This window comes from Phalaenopsis equestris, unplaced genomic scaffold (assembly GCF_001263595.1).
Source record: "Phalaenopsis equestris unplaced genomic scaffold, ASM126359v1 Scaffold219108, whole genome shotgun sequence".
Taxonomy (NCBI): Eukaryota; Viridiplantae; Streptophyta; class Magnoliopsida; order Asparagales; family Orchidaceae; genus Phalaenopsis; species Phalaenopsis equestris.
In genome coordinates this window covers 38,361-49,817 of record NW_018237501.1, presented here as the reverse complement: position 1 = coordinate 49,817, position 11,457 = coordinate 38,361, and positions in this window count along the sequence as shown.

Genomic DNA, 11,457 nt, shown 5'->3' with positions numbered 1-11,457 from the left:
ATATATATTAGTAGGAAAAAAATAATAGTGATCCCAAATAAATCCTTAACTCGTAAAACCTTATGCATATTATAAGCTCATGGGTTGAGCAAACTCTCCCAATTTATTGATGATAAATATGCATTAGGATATATGAAAGGTGCGGTGTCTGCGTGCCATTGTTGACACAATTTCATTAATCTAGTATTGATTTCCGTCCTATTAAATAATTTTAAGGGTTATGATGGACTGTATAACTTGTTCTATGATATTTTTTTCTTTTCGGTATCCGACAACAATGTAAATTTTAATATGTTTATGATATTAAGGTACTTACATAAAAATAAAAAAAAAATATTAAGAGAATGATAATGATAAAGCATCATGGATGTGCATTGAGATGTATAGATAACTAACTTATTATATATATATATATATATATATTTCTAAACATGTTATAATTCATATTCAAATTTAGCATTATAGAAATCGATTTTTGCATGCATTTTTCTTTAACATGAAATATTTTCTTTTTCAATTTGCCAAGTATTTCATGCAATTCATACAAGTCTTATAATGTTCATCTTAAATTAAATTTTGGGGGTAATATGTTGAAGTGGCTTGGCTTATGGTATAACCCAAGGATGTTTAACAAATAGATGTTAACTAATATGTTCGAATACTTGTTTTTTGCTAGTAGCTCATTAGCAAGATTTGCAACAAATCTTTTAATCTTTAATTAGAAATATAGTTTGTAATATTAAAATTGGACACTTCTACACAGATGTTCTCTAACTTTACCATAAGACCTATAATCCAACTTTTATTATGATGGTATCACTTCATTAGTAAAGTTGGAGAGCATCTGGGCGAAGTTGATGATTTAGAAATTGTGTATGAGTTTTTCAGAGAATAGCATCTGAAAACTAAGTAGTATTTTGTGAATCTTGTTAATGAAATATAAGTGAAGGTCAAGTGTTTATATGAATTGAATGGATTTCTTTTGTTAAGGCAATTACATAAATAGCATTTAAAACATTGTTATTTACAAGTCCAGTTTTTCATTTAGAACATTTAAGGCAAATAAATTTTTAATTAACGAAAGCACTTTGGAAAAAAAGAATTTATAATGGGGTAAAACATATTTTTTAATGGCGTTTTCAAATTCAAATTTACTTTTAATCTAATTATTTTAATTTAAAATTAAAGCAAATTACAAATGCTTACTTTATTACTTTTTAATTTAAATGTTTGAGTAAATAATAAATGAAAAAAAAAAATTAGAAGTCTAGTGCAAGGGAAAAAAAAAGGGAACATTTTTTAAATTCTTAATAATTGCCATTAAAAGCCTTCTCCATCTCAATGAAGCCACATTAGTGTGCGTGGGCGATAGGACCAGTCGAATGAGATTCTGACGCTCGTCATTTTATAGAGGCTAAGGCTCAAGGGTGGAGAGAGGTCAATTTCCCTTGATGTCGTTGATACATGAGAAAGTATATATCCAACCACATCAATGGTCGAGAGATACTACACCCTTGCACCTCCATCTATATCCTTCGTATGTCATCATAAAATGATTTTGAGTGATATATTTGAATTGCTTCATTATTAAACGCAATAACTATTTTGTACTAATGGCCATTGAATCTGCGTATCTCAATAAACTTAATATTTATTTATTAAAATGTTAAGCCAAAATGTGATTAACCTCAACAATGATATTACAGTTCTTGTTACAATATGAGTAGTAAGATGTCTCATTTACTGTTATACTTTAATGGAGAGTTACGAGTCACATATGATTTCAACCCGACTTATATTGGCCAAAGAAATCAACTGATCCAAGTATCACAACTAAAAACATTAAATGAACTAAAGAGAAAACATTTATGTCTAGAGACAAGATTGGTCAACACATATTGTAACTTTGGTTTGTCGAATTCCATCGAGTGGTAGATTTACTGCAACTCACATTTATGATGATGATTCATGTGAATTTTTTAACTTTTATAAGCTACTAAACACACAATAGTAATTTACTTAGATGTTGAGGAACAACCCACTGAGGATATCAACATTCACTTTAGCTTACATTAGCCTGCAGAACAACATGAAAGGCTTACAATTTTTTTTAAGGTTTGTAAACCATACATATGTAAGTTATAACTTTTAAAATAAAACCGTCGGGTTTTATTTTCGCACTAATACGAACCTTTTGAATGCTGTGTAGATTCAAAGATTTTGGTAGTTCAAAAATCAAGTGCGTCATCGAAAGTAGTAAACCACCTCGAAAGGCTGAAATATAATTTTTACGATGAGTTTGATTATTCAAACTAAGAATACATTAGATATATGCACTAGTCTGTGATTAAACCCAATAGATCCTTTCCCCTATCTACTCTGAAAAACTAGATAAGATATAGATTAATTCTAGGGGCTTCTTCTTCCTATAAGAGCAAACCCCTATTATTAATTATATCTTAAGCAACCGAAATTATTTAACAAAAATCTCGATTAAGGCAGCAATTTTGTCCTCAAGAAATTTCTCTGTTTAGACTTCCATGATTGGACATTGGATTTCAAAATGGGAAAAGCTCATTGAATAGTTGTTAACGAAGGCCAAAGAGAGAAAAGGTTGGGGACACTTGGAGATATCGAGGAAACCTTAGTACTACCCTAGACTATCCTATTTTTTGACATTTGACGTTTTTGAAGGAAAAAAATTAATGTTTTAATCCTGATGTTTTATTAGAATGTCAAGACTTATACTACACGTCATAAAATCATGCAGGAGCCTAAATGTGAGGATTTATGTTGTAACGAAATGAATAACCTTGGAATTCTAGGGTGAAGCTCATCGAGAGGAGTGAAACTTTGGAACTTTAACATAAAAGAAAGAAACATAGAATGCAATGGATTTATAACCCTATCCAAAAATGGCTGTCATCTAAACCACCTAATCACATTCAAAACCATGATGTCTGGTTTCAATGAAGCAAGATATGATATGTTGTTATTCATTAGGAGTGGCAGGTCTTACAACTTGACTATAAATCAAGCTGCACATTTATATATGATATACATAATGTCCTAAGAACATATTTCAACATTTCAAATTTAATTGTTTTATGCCGCACCACACTCAAATATTTAGTTTTAATTAGTGTTGAGTTCACCAAAGTAGGCAATGTAATGGGTTATGCAAGCCCTTGATGATAAATGCATAGAAGGTTTGCTTTAAAAGACCGATTAGTTTGCATAGTCAGAAATTACTCTATAAGGTAGCGATTTTCATGGTTAAACCTCCCCTTTTGATGCAATGAGTGAGGGCCCAAAGACAAGGAACATGAGCAATATTTTATGCATATGTCTATAGATCATGTTATTTTTCATATTCCAAAATCGAAATGGAGTTTCTACTATGTTTTATTTGGTGTCAATCAAGGTTTTTTAGATGTATGATGTTTATATGGTTGTGAATGTAGTGATTTATGTGGTTTAATTTTAGTTATGAATTTTATTTTGAAAAGTTAAGTTGAAGTTGCTTAGGTTGGGGTAGAAGGTTCAGTCCTTATTGAGTCTATCAGTAATTTAGGCAAAAGGTAGAAATGTAAATATCAGCCTATAGTTTGGGTAGACCTATCGACTGAAGATAGACAAATCAAGCTGTATGGGTGCCAAACTTAATTTATGCTAAACTCGTCAACTGACATCATCCGAACTACGACTGGTGGTCTAGTTGAGGTTCACCATTTGCATTGTATTTTGTCTTCTTTTGGATAGTTCATATGTTTATAGTGAGTTGGCCATAATAATTTCAAACTCTATTAAATAAAAGAAGACTCAAAGAAAAGATCCTAGGTTACTACCACAACTTATCTATCGTAGTCTTGCAAGATAGAGTTAGCACACCTTAAGAACATGTGAAGTAAATTTAGGGCAACATTTTGTATGTTGTCTTAGCATCCCTACAAAAGAGATTTAAAATGCCTCATTGTAAGAGAAATGAATGTGTTTATTTTGATTATTAACATGTTAATTATTATTCTTTTTATTTAGGACTTCCTGGTCAAGATGCCCATAGCTTTTTGTTATCCCAGGGTTGTCGGGTACCCTAATCTACTTAATCCAGAGAGACGATCAAGTCTACTCTGACTGAAAGATTCTTTTCAACAACCATGGGTTTCATCATCCAAGAGAACATCGTAGATCTGGGTAGCAGAGTTAAAGTTGCCTTTTGTGATCTTTTTTCATTAGGATTTCATTTAAGTTTTAGTATCTTTTCTGGAATTTAAGGAGTTAAAAATTTTAGGTTGCTTATGACTTCTTAGAAAATTAATTTTTTTGACTTATTTGTATTTGATGTTGGAATGACATGGTCAAGATTCCATGGTTCCGTTCTTCTGGATTCATTGGATTTGTGATTTGACTAGTTGCGAGTGACTGGAATATACTTTGTTAGCAACAATGGGTTGCTTCCTCTGAAGTTCCTTTTCAAGCCAGGTTGTGTTTTATTGTTGAATTTTAAGTTTTAGTGATTTTTAAGGTGTATTTTATGTTGCCTCTTACGTTTATTACAAACTTTGCCTTTTTTAACCCATATTATCACTAGAGTGCACTTTTTTTTCAAAATTAAGTGTACTTTTATTCTCTTATGAGAGGTCAAATGCTCTTTAACTTAGTTTTATGTTGTAAATTTTTGTGTTTATTTTGAGTTAACTTTAGGTTAGTCTAGATTAGTATAAGTCGATTTGGTTTATCCCAGGTTAGGTTGGGTTGGCCCAAGTTAGATTTAAATTGGTTTGGGTTAGCCAAGGTTATGTTGGATTGACCCAGGTTGGTTTTAAGTTGGCTTGGGTTAGCCTAGGTTAGGTTGGATTGACCCAAGTTAGCTTAAATTGGCTTGTGTTAGCCCAAGTTATGCTGGGTTGACCCAAGTTGGATTTAAGTTGGTTTGGGTTAGCCTAGATTAGGCTGGATTGACCCAAGTTGGATTTAAGTTGATTTGGTTTAGCCTAGGTTAGGTCAGGTTGACCCAAGTTTGATTTGGGTTATCACAAGTTAGGCTGGGTTAACCCATGTGTGTTTTAAGTTGAGTGGGTTAGCCCAAGTTACGTTAGGTAGACCCAAGTTAGATTTAAGTTGATTTGGGTTAGCTTAGGCTAGGCTCGGCTGACCCAAGTTGGTTTTAAGTTGATTTGAGTTAGCCCGGGTTAGGTTGGCTTTCACCCAAGTTGGATTTACATTGGTTTGGGTTAGCCCAATTTAGGTTGCATTGACCTAGGTTTGTTTTATTTGATTTGGGTAAGCCTAAGTTATCCCAAGTTTGATTTTAAGTTTTATTTGGTTAGCATAGTTTAGACCGGGATGGCCCATATTTTTTTTAAGTTGATTTGAGCTAAGTAAGGTCTAAGTTAAGTTTATAATTTGGTTAAGTCGAGTTTGAGCTAAGTTAGACTTGAACTATGTTTAGGTTTAGTTAAGTCAAGTTTAAGTTAGGCTAAACTTGAACTAAGTTTATACTTATGTTAAGTTGGTTGAGACTTATGTTGAATTTAAAGTTGGTTTGAGTTCGGTCAAGCTTAAAATTTGGTTAAGTAAAGTCTAAGTTGGGTTAGACTCGAGTTGAGTTTTTGGTTAAGTTTGGATTAGGTCTAAGTTGGGTTTGACCTAAGTTAAGATTAATGTTTTAGTTGAGTTAGGTCTAAGGTATGTTATACCCAAGCATAACTGAAGTTCGAGTTAAGAAAGGTCTAATTTAGGTTATGCCTAAGTTAAATTTTAAATTTGGGTTAAGTTAGGTCTAAGTTGGGTTAAGTCTAAGTTGATTTAGACCTAAGTTAAATTTTAAACTTGGTTTAGAGTTAGGTCTAAGTTGGGTTTGACCTAAACTAAGTTTAAAGTCAATTAGATTGAGTTAAAACTGGGTTAGACGTAAGTTGAATTTTAAATTTGGTTTAGATTTAAGTCTAGGGTTAGACCAAGGTTAAGTTTAGGGTTTAGTTGTTAAGGTAATTTCATAATTTAGGGGATGATTATGAAACCGACCTTCTCTAATTAACTTAATCTTTTCATTATGATGTAATCCTAAGATTTTCAAGTTAATTTTTATGTTTAATTTAAGTTTAGGAGACAATTTAGACTAAAATGCAGAATTTATAATTTTACTAATTTACCCCTCTTATTTTAATTTCAATTTTAAATTTTCAGAGGTGAAAATGGTCATTTTGGTGTTTAGGGTTAATGCCCTAATTTTTCTTTTTAGTTTCCATTTTTGAATTGTACTTTTTTATTTTTATTTTATTTTTATAATTTTTTTCAAAATAATTCTAATTTTGATAGAAAATTAAACATTTTGGCATTTGTGAGGTCCCATAACTTTAGAAAAATCAGAGAACATTACTAATGTTAGATGGAATAATCCCTGAAAATTTCCTATTTCGACTATTTATTTTAAATTTTTTATAATTAAAATATATTTCGAAATATTTAATTAATTAAAAATTAACTATAAATTAAATTTTTTATTTTTATTGTTTTGTATATTCTTCTTTGTTCACTAAGTGTAGATGTATTTTTATTTTATTTTTGTGATTTTTCCTTAAGGAGATATGAATTTTTAAATTTTATTCTTTTTTTTTTAATTTATTTAATTCAAAAAAATTCAAATTTCCTATTTATCTGAGTCATAGGTCCTCATATGCGTTGAAGGTTTGTGGGGCGCTCCATGATTGACTAGCCTTTCCATGTGGACCGCTGATTTAGCTTCAAGTTGTTGCCCCTACCCGATCTCGCAGTTCAATTTGACTTGATCTTTGTGGTCCATTTCAAATACACGAAACGGAAAACATCGGTTCATTGTTCCAAAGGGTCTTTGAATTGTGAACCATCTGTGTTCTAGGGTTAAGATCTCTCTCGATACTTAACCAAATCGCATGAGGTTTGTTCTTATAACTTTATCTAGGTGAGACGAACCTATCTATATGGTTAAGTAAGCAATAATTGTTCTTCTTCTTCATAAAAGACCAAAATGCGGCCTAATTTAGTAGTTTTGAAGCCCTAAATTGTCCCAATAGGTGAAGCCTCCATTGAGATTGATGAAAATGGTCGCTTGAGCACCATGAACCTTCAATTTGGATTGAAACCTGTCCAAGATATGAATTAAAACAAATGGTTCATGATATGGTCTAGTGCTATGGTAGAGAGTACGAGAAGGCGTAATTTTGATTGGGGAAGGTATGATGAGTCTCTGTGAGGCTTTTGGAAGTGTTAAATTGGAGTTTTAAAAGGGTTTATGGCAAGGCCATGATGAACCCTAGATTACAAGGATGAAATTAGGGCAATGGAGGCAATGTGGAGGCTTGGAAAGGATGGGGATGCACCACTGTTGATTCTAGTAGGGTTTTTTTTTGTTTAGGTGTTAAGGGCTTTGAAAGTTCGTTGGGGAGCTTCGGGTGTCTAAGAAGCTCTCGAGTTTGGGCTATTTATAGCCATAGAAGGGTATGGGGGAGGCCATGGATGGATTGAGGAGCTCTGGTAGCTCATCAGAACTTGAGCAGAGAGAATTCAATGGTCTTGGACAGTGGGGGAAAGCTTTCTTCATACTTTGATGTGCTTGACCATTGAGGCTCTAATGGAGAAGGTGGTGGCATGGGGAAGAGCAAAGGTAATTTGGTGGGGGTAGCTTTTGGTGCGGTGGCTATGACTGGAATTGTTCTGGTTTGACTCCCCATGGGCAGGTCTAAGGAGTCATGATTTAGGTGCCATGTGTTGAGTGGCTTGGCTAAGTGTGTCATTATGTCCTTTAGTGTTTGTTTTAGGTAAGAATTTAATTTAATCTTTAGTTATGTAATGATATGCTAGGTCATTTGAATCATAGGTTTACCCCTAGGTTGAGCCATCTATCAGTGATCTATGGGGTTGGCTCATGAGAGATGAGTCATGGGACTAAGCCTAAGCTTGGGCTTTTGTGCTTAAGCCTAGTCTTGGGCAATTAGGTTAGGCTAAAAGATTTGGCCTAGTGGGTCTTCATACTTAGCCTAAATGAATAATTAGATTAATTATGAAGGTTGTCTCCTTAATTTAATTTTGATTTTTAATTGACTTTGGTCTTAACACTTTAAATTGACTTTGATTTTTTTTATAGTTTTAGTCATTTATTAATTGATTTGATTATTTTATTCAAGTTAACTTGGGCCCAATTGGGTTTTGGTGAATTTTGGTGACTTCAAATTTTAGGGTTAAGTTGATGTGTTCAAGCTTACACTAATTTTAAGATTAGTTAGAGTTGGGAAAAATTAGGTGAGGCCAAAGTTTGATTTGGGTGTCCCACCCCTCCCTTTGGTTTGAATTTTGATGAAATGAGATTTTTAGGATTTTTTAGGGCTAGTGTAATGCTTAATGAGCTTGTCGTAGGTTAATGAGAAATTCTGGAGTTGTTAATGGGTTATTAGGGGGATCCCTAAGACTCTAGGCTCCAGAGGTAGCTTAAGTTAATTTTCACCTATAGGAAATCAACTTAGGCTTCTATTGGTTCAAACCATAATCATCCCAACAAAATGTTGGGGATTTGGGCTTAACCTTTGAAATTTCAAGTGAATGTAGAATTAGTTTGAAGTTCTATGTGGGTCGGTTCATCTCTAGACATCTAAAAAGGTCACTAGGAAACCCTTCGACTAGATCTTAGGCTTCTATAGAGAGAAAAGAGGTCCTCAGAAAAGTGAGGTCAATAACAAACTAACCAAATAATGTTCGATTAGGTTGCCATTTAGTTATTTAAGCTGTAACATTCATTTCAAACTTATATTAATAGAAATATAAAGTTGTTTGTATGAGAGCCAACTACCAAAGCACATATAGATGTTAAGAAGATTGATATCAAACTATGGATAATAGCCGAGAGAAAACTCAAGTCTATCAGAAGTGCGCGATGAGCGATGTATGACAAGTTGAGACTGATTCAATGTTATTAGGGAACGATATATTACAACAACAATCAATGTTGAATGCATATGCACTTGAATCGATGATAAAGAATAATGAGTATGTGAATCAAATTTACATGGCTGAGGAGTGGTATACAGTGGAGAATTAATATGCTTTGTATATCCAATTATTTATATCTGAAGAAGATATGATTCAAGATGAACTTATATTTGAGGTGATGTCTTCTAGCAAAGAGCGGATAAAATGTGCATTAAATGACTGATCTATCATTAAAAATATTGAGTATCAAAAGACATCATCAAATAAAAAAAAAACTCACATTATAACGTGTGCAAAGCAATCACTCAACAGGACCATAACATTGACAACTACATCCTTTAAAGTAGTCTCTTAGGAGGCGCATGGAATATTTCTTTTGTTGGACCATCACATATATGTACTCGTCCAGTTATGTCAAGCGGTCATTGAAACTACACCTCAAGGTTTATTTGACACCACATAAGTTTCATTTTATGACAACACGACTTGAAACCAAAAAATTATTAAATGAATGAAATTTAAATTTAATATTCATGTTAGATACAACAAAGCTTGGAATACATGAACAAAGTCAATAAAATTGATTTTTGGGTGTTATGAAGAGTCATTTTATTCATTATTTCATTTGATGGAAGTTATATGTATAAAAATACCTGGATTTGTGTATAGGATACAAGTTAGTTTCAACACATACTTTTATAAAATTTTTTGGACATTCGACTCAAGTATGCATGGATGGAGATTTTGTGTACCTATACTTAGATTTGATGGGATATTTTTTTCTAAAAAAATTCGGGGAACTTTATTAGTTTTCGTAGGTGTTGATGAAAATGACAGTTTCTTCCCATTTGCATTTGTAGTGGCTGAGTAAGAAAAAATAATGAGTCATGGCTATGGTTTCTATAAAAACTACATAATTTATTTACGCCAGTGAGCCTATGAAGACCTTTATATGATATTAGATAAGCATATGACCTAGTTCAAGGATGTAGAGAGATCTTTGCTCGAGCCGCATATAGACATTATTTGTGATATCTATGAGAGAAATTTAAGAATACAATATGTCACCTTGTTGTTGTTGATATTGATACTATTTGTGATAAAATATATCAGGCAAAAAATAATAATGAAAACATATATTTCATAGACACGTGACTAGAATAAAAAATATTAGAAAAGTTATATTTGATTTGATAGTAGAGTGAGACATTATAAAATAGTCATTAGTACATGATGAGAGTTATAGATATGACAATAACAAAAAAATGCATCTGAATATTTTAATAGAGTTCTAAGAGATGCTCGGGGCCTTTTGATCCAAGGCATAATATGTTTAATTTATTAGAATTTAGTTACATTATTTATGAGACATTTTAGTAATATTTCATAATGGATTGAATTAGATAATACAATATTTATCCCACTGCAAGAGTGATTTTATAAAGATTTGAATTTGAAGCCTCACAATTTCCACAACTAATATGTATCAGTTTACATGAGTATCAGGTTTTTGATATGGGGTGCAAAGCATTTCAGATGGATACTATCTCATCAAAAGAGTGTTTTTGCACATATAAGATGCCACAAATATGACATGCTACATATATGCATTCAATTGTAGCATTTGGGACAAGAAATTTAGATCATATAACTTGTTATGATACTATTTTACAATAAAATTTTATAGACTGACTTATGAGTTGCTATTTCATGTGATACCTTAGGAGGAGGTATGACCACCATACAATCATAAAAAATGTATCATACTATTACTCCCTTCTTTATTTAAAAGACATTGTAATAGATCAAAACACAATAGAATTGGAAATATAATGGATGATAGTAGAATAATAAGCACACAAGTATGTAGTATTTGTAAGAATAATGGTCACAATAGTGTGATGTGCCCTAATAATGCAAGTTCAAATAGGTATTTCAGATGGACTATTATTCTACACATTTTGCATAAGACTTATTACTTCTTCTCATTATTATACAAGGATGGGAGTGGCCAAAGGTACAGTAGGCTAGCATCGTACTAGAAATTTTTTGACCAATAAGAAGTTTACCCCATGATAAACAGAAGTATCTCCAAGCATAGTCTCATTGGAAGGATCTCATAAAATATCAAACCTCAATCAGGTAATTTAAATATAACTAATTCTTAGTAAAATTGAAATATAAATAAAATAATATTATAATTTTATAAATCCTTGGTGAGGAATGATACTTGAGACCACTAGTCATTTACAAAGAATAAGTGAGTAGCTAGTCTTGTGTCCACGATCGACACTTAAAATTTATAAGACTAGATCATCACTTGATAACTAAAATGATGGAGCAATGATTTTCTCTGACCAATTTTTTATCTACTTTTTGGTAAGATGAGTGCATATTAAATTATATGTATCATTGACATTCTTAGTTAATTATATAATAAGTAAATTTTATTATTTTATATGTGAGATGACAATCATCTATCAAAATGTTCAA